Source organism: Macrotis lagotis, chromosome 7 (assembly GCF_037893015.1).
Source record: "Macrotis lagotis isolate mMagLag1 chromosome 7, bilby.v1.9.chrom.fasta, whole genome shotgun sequence".
Classification (NCBI taxonomy): Eukaryota; Metazoa; Chordata; class Mammalia; order Peramelemorphia; family Peramelidae; genus Macrotis; species Macrotis lagotis.
Genome location: NC_133664.1, coordinates 123785503 through 123797759, shown reverse-complemented (window position 1 = coordinate 123797759; position 12257 = coordinate 123785503). Strand labels below are relative to the sequence as shown.

At 34.4% G+C, this 12257-nt stretch overlaps 1 protein-coding gene across 1 annotated transcript in view; it reads right to left on the bottom strand.

Annotated features, from left to right (window-relative positions):
- Positions 1-12257, bottom strand: part of GRM8 (glutamate metabotropic receptor 8) — a 959071-nt gene that overhangs the window by 509470 nt on the left and 437344 nt on the right. The gene's annotated exons all lie outside the window — the stretch shown is intronic.

The following is a 12257-nucleotide window of genomic DNA, read 5'->3' as shown; positions in this document are numbered from 1 at the left end:
CTGGGTGACAATCCCAGGGCAGGGAGGAGCACACCACAGCTTGTAGAAGCAGTAATGGACCCACCCTCTTCACACAGTTCCGGGCAGAAAAGAGTACTTCGCAAACCAGAGCACAGACCAGGAGAGTAGTAAGTACACTTGTCCTTAGGTCATACCACCTTTTAAGAACTGAAAACTTATATTTTCCTTGAAGTATCTCTGAAAACAGCAGCATAAAACCCTTGAGATAATGTGCCCTCCATCCTGGAAACAGAGTACCACTTTAGCAAAGAAATAAAAGTGAAGAAATAGGTTGGAGAAGTAAGCAAACAATAGATAAAAATTCTGACCTTAGAAAGTTACTATGATGACAAGGAAGATCCAAAAGCACATTTAGAAGAAAACACCAAAGTCAAAATTCCTATATCCACAACTTCCAAGAAAATTATTTTTGGTCTCAGGCCATGAAAGAACTCAAAAAGGATTTTGAAAATCAGGCAGGAGAAGTAGAGAAAAAATTGGGAAGAGAGTGATACAGGAAAATCACGGGGGGGGGGGGGAAGTTAACAGCTTGGTAGAAGAGGCACAAACAATACTGAAGAAAATGTCATTTTCAAAAGCACACTGGACTAAATAAAAACAAAACAAAAAGTCAATGAAGAGAGTGCCCTAAAAAGCAGAACTGGCCAAATGGAAAGAGGCACAAAAAATTCACTAAAGAAAAAAAAATTCTTTTTTGAACTAGGATGACCTAGTGAAAAGAATGTTGGACTAGAAGTCAGAAAGATGCTGGTTTCAATCCCACCTCTGTTTAACTATGCAGCAAACTATGTAACCTCTCTGGGCCTCTGTCATCATCTGGAAATTTCAACGCAACAAGTATGTAAGAAGAGTCTATTATGTACAATGTACATAGGTTCTGTGGACATAAAGATAAAAAAATAACTTTTCCCCTCAAGTAATGGACAAGAATGATATGCTTGTAGTGCCTATGTCTTACAAATAGAGATATCATGATAGATAATAGATAAAGGACTGGAGATAGAACCAAGAAGAAGTGGGTCAAGTCCAGTCTGTGATACAAACTGACTTCTAAATCTAACCAAGTCCTTAAACTTTTATTGGTAGAGGAGTTCTCTCATTTGGACATACATGTTCAGAATTTATACCTACCTCTCACAGGGTTCTTGTGAAGTTGAAATGAGGTAATGTATATAAAGCTAATCATATAAAGTACTAGATTGATGCCAGCTGCTACTACTTTCAGGAATGCAGTTCAAAAAAAGGACAACATGAAAATCTTCAGTAATAGATTAAAACTCACCAAGACATTGACTGGCCCACCAGAGAGATAAAAATACATTTTGATCATTAGGTCTGTGTGGTCATCTTCCACTTCTACAGATCTGGTGGTATAGGATTCAAAGAAAGGCTCGAGTATTTCAATAAATACATAACTCTGACCTATGTATACATGGTAGTTAAACTGCTAGTGTCCTTAATATGTACTTTTTGTTCAAAGGTCAATGAATTAATACATTAATGGGAAAATTATACCATATTCACATTGACATTTTGAATAAATGCCATCATGTGAGTTCAATGATCATCTCTATGCAAGTTATCCCCATAATTCAACCCTCATCTCTCTTTGGAAATTTAGCCCTAAATCACCTACTGTCCGGTAGGTGAGTAATGGAATAGAAAATGAAAAAGATGATACAATGCTATGAACCTAGGTTCTAGTGGTACCCTAGATAGAAATAAGGAAGTTAGGAGCAGAGATAGTTTTAGCAGAAAAACTTTGAATTCACTTTGGGGCTTGTTGAATCTGAGATGGATACAAGATATCCAGGTGAAAATGTCCACCCAGGGAACAGTGGTACAATGATACAGGACAGTGATTCAGGTAAGAGATAAGAGCTGGATATACAGATTTGGAACTCAACTAGATCAAAAGTAATTTCTTCAAGAAGAGTTATAAAGTACTGCAAGTGGCAAGCAATGAAGAATGTCATCAGCAATGCAGATGATTTTTATCTTGATAGACAAAAAAATGAGAGATTGCCAATAAAATAACTATTTAAGAATCAGTATTCTCTGTGCAGTTAGATCAGTGAGTGACTAGAATAAAGTCCATGACCGATGCCAAATTAGACGAAAAAATAAATAGCAAGGAAATAATGAATGTGACCATACCAAGTCCAACCTTTAAACTTATTTTAAACAATCTATTGCTTCTGGAAAAAAACCCCCAACATTTACATAGTGCTTTAAGATTTACAAACCCCTTTCCTATGTTAACTTTTTTAATCCTCACAACAATTATTGTCCCCATTTTACAGAGAATGAAACTGAGGCACAAAGACATTAAGTTAATTAACCAACTAATAAGTATTTTAAACAGAATTCCAACACTGAACCATCAAACTGGAAAAAAGTAAAGATACTGCCTATCTCTGTGCTTAAGGAAACATAAATAATTGCTACAATGAAAAGATATAAGTAATGATTGGCTTTATCATTTATTAATTGTTGATGCTGGGCAATTTATTTTAAGTTTTTAAGCCTCATTTTCCTTATTTATAAATGGAGATAATATTACTTGAACTACCTTACTTAAAGAGTTCTTGTAAAAATAGTACTTTCTCAAATACAAAACACTGTATCAGATGGGAGCTAGCACTCTATTTACCTATTATGTAAATAAGATATTATGTTAAGTGATATGGTTAGAATCTAATAAAGAGTTATCAACTGAGTCTGAAGTTCCATTGACAATTTCAACACTTAACTATACCAAAGTTTATTTACAAATTTCGAGTAATGGGGCAGCTAGGTGGCTCAGTAGTTTGAGCAACCAGCCCTGGCATCAGGAGGACCTGAGTTCAAATGACCTCAGACGGACCTTAATAATTACCTAGCTGTCTGACCTGGGGCAAGCCACTTAACCCCATTGCCTTAAATAAATAAAAAAATTAAATATTTAAATAAAACAAATTTCAAGTAATATACAGATCATATAAATATATTGTCAAAAATGTAAAGTTCAAGAATATGCATCCAGAAGTCTGGAGCAGCCAGTGTTCCATGTGATGTTTTCAACAACTAGAGAATAACTTGATTAGTATGAACTAGAAAAATAAGGTAATGAAAATATAGCTTCATCATGAAAATTTGAAAATGTAAAGCTTAATTAGGAGATTTAAAGTAGTGTACACAAATGCACCTGTATATGTCTGCAAAAATATGAAAAGAAGTAGGTGACATGAAATAGGCAATGCCAAGAAGCAAAAAAGTGCACTGAAGCTATTTGAAAAAATAGATTGTTAGTGACACATGAGAACACAATTGCAAAATTTGAATTAAAAGGAACTTCAGAGCTCACCTTGGATAGGACACTTCCACCCTGATTTCTACCTAGTATAAACCACCCATATTTCCAAAGATGTAGGATCATAGGTGTGTAGTATGTGAGATGGAATTTTGAGGTCATGAAAGCTTTGATTTCACAAATCAGGAAATTCAGTATCAGTTAAGTGTAAGAAGTATTGATTAATAGAAACCAAATATTTTAATTCCAAAACTAAGGCTTTGTTTTGACTAAACTATACTGCCCAGTTAGTTAGCAACAAATATGGGAAAACAATTATCCAACTCTGATTTTCTTTTCACTACACCAAACCGCTGAGTGGTCTTTGAAGGGATGTAGTCTCCTGAGCTAATCATTTTATTTTAAATGATTTCTCCAGTTGATCATTAGGCATACATTTATAAATAATCATATAAAACCTAGCTATGGCTGTCATGTGTGAAAAATAATTGGCCCCTGGGGATCAAACTCAATATTTCATGGTCTTTCTAGGTACTTTTGTATCATCTCTGGATCCAGATCTCCCAGTTTTTGACTTCACTCCTTTCACAACGTTTTCTTATGCTTCCAAAACCTAAAAACTCTCAGTCAGATCTATTAGTATTTCCAGACATTCCTAGACATTGCTTTTGTCTACACTTTCCTGCTGGTAATAAGGTCTCTTGGGTGTGACCAAACACATCTACCACAAGGCTGGATATCCAGAAGAGTCCTTGTCCAATTTACCTACCTTGTCCCTCAAGAAGACTCTCTTCTATTACTAATAATCAACATGAAATCTTTCTTTTATAGTTGCTAAATCCCTAAACTTTCTACTCCATCTCATCCCAATAACTCCAAATTCCTTGTTGTGTCTGTACAATTTCTATTAACCTCCTCTTATTGCTTTCTCCCTTATGTTCATATTCCTCAATCTACTTATCCAATATCCCACTCTAGGTCCTTTCACCTTTTCTGCTGTGTTTTTTTAAATGTCGGCTCAATGGTTGCCAAAAACCTTCATCCTAGAATTTTTTCCTTTCATCTTTTTTCCTCCCATCTTCTGGCTCTCTCTAAGACTTTGCTCCCAGCTGAATTCATGACATCCCCGGTCACCCTTTCCAGTACAAACAATTTCATTCATATCTCTTTATTCACATTATAGTGGGGGAGTTAGAATAGCTCCCATTTGCCATTTCCAAACTCTCCCTCTACCACCATCACTGGGTGACCTCAGAATCTTCCCCTCCACTTTCAAGGTTCATTTATTCCAAATTTACCAACCAATACCAAATTTTAGTGGTTAATATCTGCCAATCTCCTTTCCTCAGGATGTCTTTCTTCTTGAAGGAGCTCAGTGCCTGACTCTAGTCTTTTTCTCTATTGCCAACTCCTGTCCTTATACTAAGGAGACATCAACATATATAATGATAACCCTCTAAATATCCTAACATCCTAAGTCTTCTAGTAATCAGTTAATAGAACTTGCTCCTCCACTCCACATCAAATACAGAAATGCTTTTATGCCTGATATTCTTCCAGTTACAAGTATATCTTCTAAATCGTAAGCCACAATACTTGCAATTAAAGTGTAATTTTTTTAAAAATTTGATTTGCACTCAACTTTTTAGGAGCATGCCTTTTACAGATAAAATAGAACATATTATAGAAGGAAAGAATGAATGCTTAAAAACCTGTGACAGTTCTCAGAAAAACCTAAAGCTAAACAAAACCAAAAAAAAAAATCTCAAAAGTTTGTCTCTATCATTTATAAGAATAGAGACAAACCATCTAATTGAAGAAATTCTCTCTCCCAAAGGATGTCAGTAGCTTCTATAGTCTTAGAGAGTTGTCTAGAGAACTGGTAGGTTAAGTTACTTGCCCACTGTCACATAGCCAGTATGTTTCAAAAGCTGAACTTGAAAGAAGTCTTCTTGGTATTTGAAGCAAACTCCCTGTCCACTATGCTCTCCTTATTTAAAACATTATTTGCATATACACAGAATGCTATACAATGCATTTGTTTCTGTTTTCATAAAGTATACTTTGAGTGGAAGCTATTCCTCCAAGACTCAATCAGATGCAATTTCCTCTAATCCAGTAATATGGATATACTTGCTGGTCTTCCCATGCAACAGCCCATCTTCAAGCACTATGCCTGTAGTAGATCCCTATGCTTATAATACATCCTCATTTCTGCCTCCTGGCTTCCCTGATTTCCTTCCAGACAGCTAAAATTTCATTTTCTTCAGAAAATCATTGATGTTTTATATCCAAGATTATATTATCTTTATATCTATATCTATATCTATATCATCTATATCTATACCTATATCTATCTAATCTATATGCATTTATAAATACATTATATATGCATATATAATATAAATAAATTATATGTGCATATATGCATATATAATTATATATGTGATATACTTGTGCATATATATGTATATGTATGTGTATATATACATATATATCATATATATGTGTGTATATATATATATATATATATATATATATATATATATTATGTACACAGCCAGATTATACCCTTTAGAACATAAGGTCCTTCAGTTTAAAAGACTTGTGATGGAAAATGCCATTCATATCCAGAGAAATAATCTCTGGAGTCTGAATATAGATCAAAGCATACTATGTTCATTTTTCATGATTTTTCCCTTTCTTGTGTGTTCCCCCTTAGTTCAGATTCTTCTTTCATAACATTACTAATATGGAAAACATGATTGTACATGTAGAACTTGTATCAGATTACTCGCTGGAATGAGGGAATGAAGGGAGGTAGAAAAATAGGGAACTCAAAATCTTACAAAAAATGTTGAAAACTATCTTTGCATGTATTAGAAAAATAAAATAAAAAAAAAGAATGAACATTAGACCATTGATGATTGAAGCCATGGATTTGTCTTTCTGTGTATATTGTCTGGCACATAGTATTTGCTTAATAAATGCCAGTAAAGTGGTTGAAGTGGTCCTTCTGTCCTTGACCATCCTAAGCTACCCTCATAGGCACCTGATCTTTTTTTTTAATTTATACCACATATTATCAGGCACCTATGTAACTCAGTGAAGTCAGGTAGATCACCAAATTTAAATTTTACCTCCATCACTCACTAGCTTGTGACCCTGGGCAAGTCACTTAATCTCTGTTTGCCTTAATCCGATAGAGAAAGAAATGGCAAACCACTTCAGTATCTTTGCTATGTGAAATCACAAAAAGATGAGCATGACAGGACAATAACAAAAATTGTAATCTTTATTCCTATATCTTATCCTCACACTAGAGTGCAAGTTCCTTATGTTCAAGGAGTATGAGTTCTTTTTTACCTTATATGCTCAGAGTCTAGAATAGATTTTGTACAGAGAAGATTCTTAATATTTGTTGAATCAAATTTAAGTGAATGTTTTACTTTTGCTGGTCCGGTAAAGAACATTAATCAGAATCAACTATTATTTACTGAATAATTCTCATCTCCTCTAGTTTCATCCTTATGACTCAAAGTACATGGTCCAAGACATTCTAATAGACTTTCAAATTATCCTAAAATAATATTAATGATATAATAATAATAAATAAACTAAATACAAAAGATAATTAAAAGTATTCAATATGCATGAGCTTTAGCTATTGGAGAAGTAGCTTACAACTTAAGTATTCTGTTAGTTTATCTGTCTTAAGAGCCCATGATGACTGACTCTATTGCTAAAAATAAATGAGAGAAGAATGATTCTAGCAACATATAGACCCATGGTGCATCAGGCAAATTTTAATTTGCTGTCAAACTAAAAGATTTGATTTACTGATTACAGAATGCCATCACCCCATGGTATCATGTTTGAAATCTGCAGTTATATTATTTTTCATTGGGTACTAAAGGAGGGAATAGTTTGCAGTGCTACTCCCAGAATGTAATTAACACGGCCAAATGCTGGATTCATTATCTTGCCTACCCCAATTATCAAGAGCTTACAGGACTTTGGGGATGGGAATGGGGATGGGGAATAGTGTATGGGCTTTGTCTTAGTAAGGAGATCATGAGGAAGGGTAGGGAGCTAAACACAGGTTTGTTGACAAGGAGAAGTCTTACAATATAGCAGGAGAGGGTAAGTTATGATGGAGCTCACCACTTGGCAGGTATCAACATACCCCCAGTTCTACAGTGTCTCAGAATCACAAATTCAAAAGGGCTTCCTCTAGCCCACTAGTAACAGCAGGGTCTAAATAATTATGAACTGAAAACATTAAAGGAATTTTTACCCTTTCAATTAGATTATTTTCCTCCAGTCAGTCTAATAATGATGACTTACCATTTTCATAGATGTTAAGACACAAATTATTAAGGCCTTTTCATTACCAAGTGAGATAATATTGGTAAAGAGCTTAACTGGTCCATAGTAGGTTCATTTAAAATGTTTTGTTTCTCCCATTTTTTTTACAACTGGCATATAGCAAACATAGCACTATTCTTTTTTTAACTGATAAGAAACTGAGATACAAAAAGGTTTGAGTGACTTGCCCAGGCTTTTTTTTCCCCAGTATGGTCCTGTGATTTCATTTATATGTGGAAACTCAAGCCACCTGTGCAAATCAGAAACTGTTCTGTAATTTAGAGTCTTATACCTCCTCCTCTTCAACTCTTAAAATTGGAAGGGAAGAGAATAGTAGAATGTATTGAGATCTCTATCTATTGGTATTCCTATGAATTACCCAAAAGTCAAAGCAGTCTTAATTTTTTCCTCCTAATTTCCTTGCTATTTCAAATGGACAGGAACTTCCTTAAGATTTACTCTTTTAACTTTTCCATTTTATTGTCAGGTCTTCACATTTAGACCTGTAGAACATTTCTCACATCTATCCCTTTCTCTCAACTCGTATAGTCAACACCCTAGTATGAAACATTATTTCATTCGCAGATTATTGAAATAGCTTCTTGGTCAATCTCTTTGCTTCAGCTCTCTCGCAACTCCAATCCATCTTCTATTCAGCTGACAAAGTGATCATCTTAAGGTTTATGTCTGACAATGTTCCATGCCCTCCCCTCATCATTCCCCCTCCCTTTAATAAGTGATAGTGAATCTTTATTACCTACAAGATCAAACTGAAAATACTCTGGTTAGCATTTAAAAGCTTTACAATCTGAGCCTTTATTTCTTTGCAACCTTCTACTTTATTCCAATTAATTTACTTCAAATGGAACTACATAGGAATTATCATCTCCAGATTTTGTGCCTTTTCATTGACTGTCCATATATGTATTGATCTCCATCCTCAACACTACCTTATGGTTTCCTTTAGTTTAAATTCTACCTTCTGCAAGAGGTCTTCCATTCACTTCCCCACTAACCTCCCTCCCAACCAGTGCTTTCCCTCTGAAATTATTTTCCATTCACATGGTATGGAAAGAATATGCATAGAGTTGTTTTCATGGCTGTTTACATGTTTTGCCTGGTTTACTATGTACATAGTTGTTTCCATAGTAAATAGTTGTTTACAGGTTTTCACCTCCTTAGAATATCAGGTTCTTCAGAGAAGGGACCATGTTCTTTCTTTTCTTGGATTCTTAAGTGCTTAGTAAAGTGTCAAAAACGTGGTGGGTGCTAAATATATATTTGTTGACTGATGGACTGAATGCTTAAGGACTGAGTGACATTTATTTTAAATGAATCACTATCTGAAAATATATACTTATAAATATTTCCTATATATGTATACATATATGTATATGTATATATACATATATCTATGTATATATACATTACATTCACACACAGACATTATGAAGTAGTAGCTGTGAATACATTCCCATCTTGGAAATATAGAAAGGGAGGCATAGGATCTAATTTCAGGTAGTAATATTCTTTTCCCTCTTAAAGTAAGATTTTATAAATGGTAGAGGTGGGGTTACTTTTTAGTTCACCTGAATCAGAAACTTCTCCATGCTTCCTACATGGGAAACAAAGGATTTCCTCCTTCTATAGAACCCTCCAATTTCATAAAGAGCTGTTTTGGCAGTAGTTACACTTAGGGTGGAACCACTAGGAAGCACTAGCAACCCCAAGCCTCACTAAACCTCTGATTTGGTTCAGTGAACAGAATGCAGTTAGTTGGCAGAAACAGAACATGCTTTCATATTTTCCCATAGTTGCTATTCCTATCATCATAAATAAGAATCAATAGGCCATTTTAACTAGCATATGTTCACAACCATTTAGCACTTGAGTGTCAACTATGCACTCCCTAAGCAATAAGGTCCTTGCCCACTGGGCTCACAATCTAAATTGAAAAGACAAACAAGGCACATAAAAATGGAAGAAGATGATATGTTTTTTTAATTGAGGAAAGGATAAGACTAAAGAGAAAAGAAGAGAAAATAAGGAAATTGTTGGGTGACTCAGAGTTCACATTTAAAGAAAAGAAGTCAGAGACAATGTGAAAAGTTGAAGGAGCCAACCCTGATAGGCTCAAAAACATATGCTCAAACAGGGCTACCCTTGGGAAGGTACTGCCAATGCAGCAGTACAGCCAACAGAGAACTGCCATGAAGGCTGAATTGAGTTCCAAATTGCCTTTGCTTAGCAAGGAAAAGATACCAGCTAGGGAAATTTTTAAAATTCTAAGTCTTTCTATCTTTAAAAAAATGCTTATGTATGAGAATCCGTTTGAAACTGGAATCAAGTCACAAGATGATCAATACTGAAAATAAAAGATAAGTCCAAGGAGACAAAAGACAAAAAGAACAGATGGAGGTGATGATTTGTATACAATGTGAAGATGGTAGGGATATAGGCTTTGTGTATAGAGAAGGACGCTTAAGGGGGAGGATATGTTTCTAGAGCTGACATAAAAAGTGAGGGGGAAAGCAGAGTAATGATAAAGGGAATGATTGGATAAAGAGTTACAAAATCTCATCTACTACCTCAAAAACAAGTAAAGAATGTTTCTTCCAGCTTTAAAAAGATGAAGGATTGAATAATTATCTTTCCAAACTCATTATATCTTGAACAATTGATGAGAAATGTTGCTTCACTTGGAATATGGCCAACATCCCAAAGGTAACAATAATCATGAGGCACATAACAAGTCTTGAATTACTAAAAAAAGAAAAAAGAATTAAACCATTTAATTTTCAGAAAGAGAACGTTGTCTCTTCTCTTGAAGGTATGTTGCACAAAAATTCATAGATTTCTACCTTTAGAAAGCTGATAAGAAAGATGTCCCCAAGTTTATGAGAACTAAGCTCTTATCCATGTTAATTTGTCATCCAGACATGGCCCCAAAGGCAGTACAAGTGTTGGGAGACCAGCTTTGCCAAATGGGAAGTGTTACAAAAATGATAACATGAAACTTGCTTGTTTTGCTAATGCGGGTATGGCTGAGATACGTTAAAAATTCTCCAGCCTCAAAGATCCCCCTTAAGGCTTTCAAAACTATCACAAAATTTGAAGTCAAATTTGAATTAGACCTCTATTCATAGACACATTTCTAGTCAAGCAGAGATGAGGCAAAAATCAATGTTGAATTATGGAACAGGGACATTTTTAACTGCCCTGTAATCTTCATTCTCCCAAGTATTTTGATCAATAGTATGTTAGGTGACCTTATTTCCTCACTAAAAATGGAAACACAAGCTAGATGTAATGGCAGTTCAGGACACAAACACTGTGTAGCATATGTTGGGAAATTTTTTTCAGAAATAATAATTAAAAAATTAAAAAGGCCATCATTGACAATCATAATAATAGAAATAATAATAAGATCCAGATATGTCTTTCATTGTTTTGCTTCTGATGAAATATTATTCTCAAAATTATTTCTATAGCAGCCATAATGAAATTTACATGAAAACCTGTCTCCTAATGCTGTTACCTTAGGAATGTATCTGATCTATATTTCAAGTCAACAGTGTTTTTTTTTATTCTATTATTGAAAAAACTAATTTGGTAGGTTACTACAATTTCAACAACAACAAAAACATGGCCAGAATTAAGAGCGCTTGAAAATTACATAATCTGATTCTACTTTCACAGCTAACATAGTTAATTAGTTATAACCACAGCCATTATTGTTAAGGATGTGTATACCCATAAAATTTGGGGGGGAGAAAGGTATATATATATAGAGAGGAAGTAAAATGATTTTAATCAGTTAGAAAGTTGATATTTCTATGTTAGCTGGTTGAGTTCATATAACCACTTTATAGCCAGTTATTTGTAAAATAATCAGGCACTTGATTGTATTCAACTATCTCTTTCCTCACTCTTCCTCAGGCTTATCATCTGGGATACATAAACATAGAATCTGAAAAAACTAATCTGGAGCTGTCTAGGCATCATTATTGGTCTGATGGTCTTTAGGGGCCATTATAAAAACTTAACAAGAGATAAAATACAGGAAGGTTTCTTTTAACTATTTCAGCTGATTATTCCCCAACAGAAAGTCTCTACTCTAATTTGATTAAGCTCACTGTTATGAACTTACACCTTCTCATTTTGATCTTTTGTCTGTTACATGTACAGAATATTCTTTCCCCTCCAACTCACCAAAAACCTACCCTACTCAAACCTACTTCAGTATGTCTCTTCTCCAAATAAGTCTTTGCCTATACTATATAAATTAGCACTTGTATATTTTTCAGCACTATTGTTACATAACGTTGTTCATTTATTTAAGCATGCTTACCTCATCTTCTTGACTGAATTATAAACTCGAAGGCAGGATTCATATCTTAAAAGAGTTCTTTTATCATCTATAATGTTTAGGATAGTGCTGTGTCCATAAACACATTTAACCAGCATTGGTTGATTGCCTAATATGAGTTTAATTCTGCTAGTTTCTCTATGGGATATAGAAGAATGAAAGAGATAGCTAGTAATAAATTAACATCTGGTTCACTAAAGGAGAAAA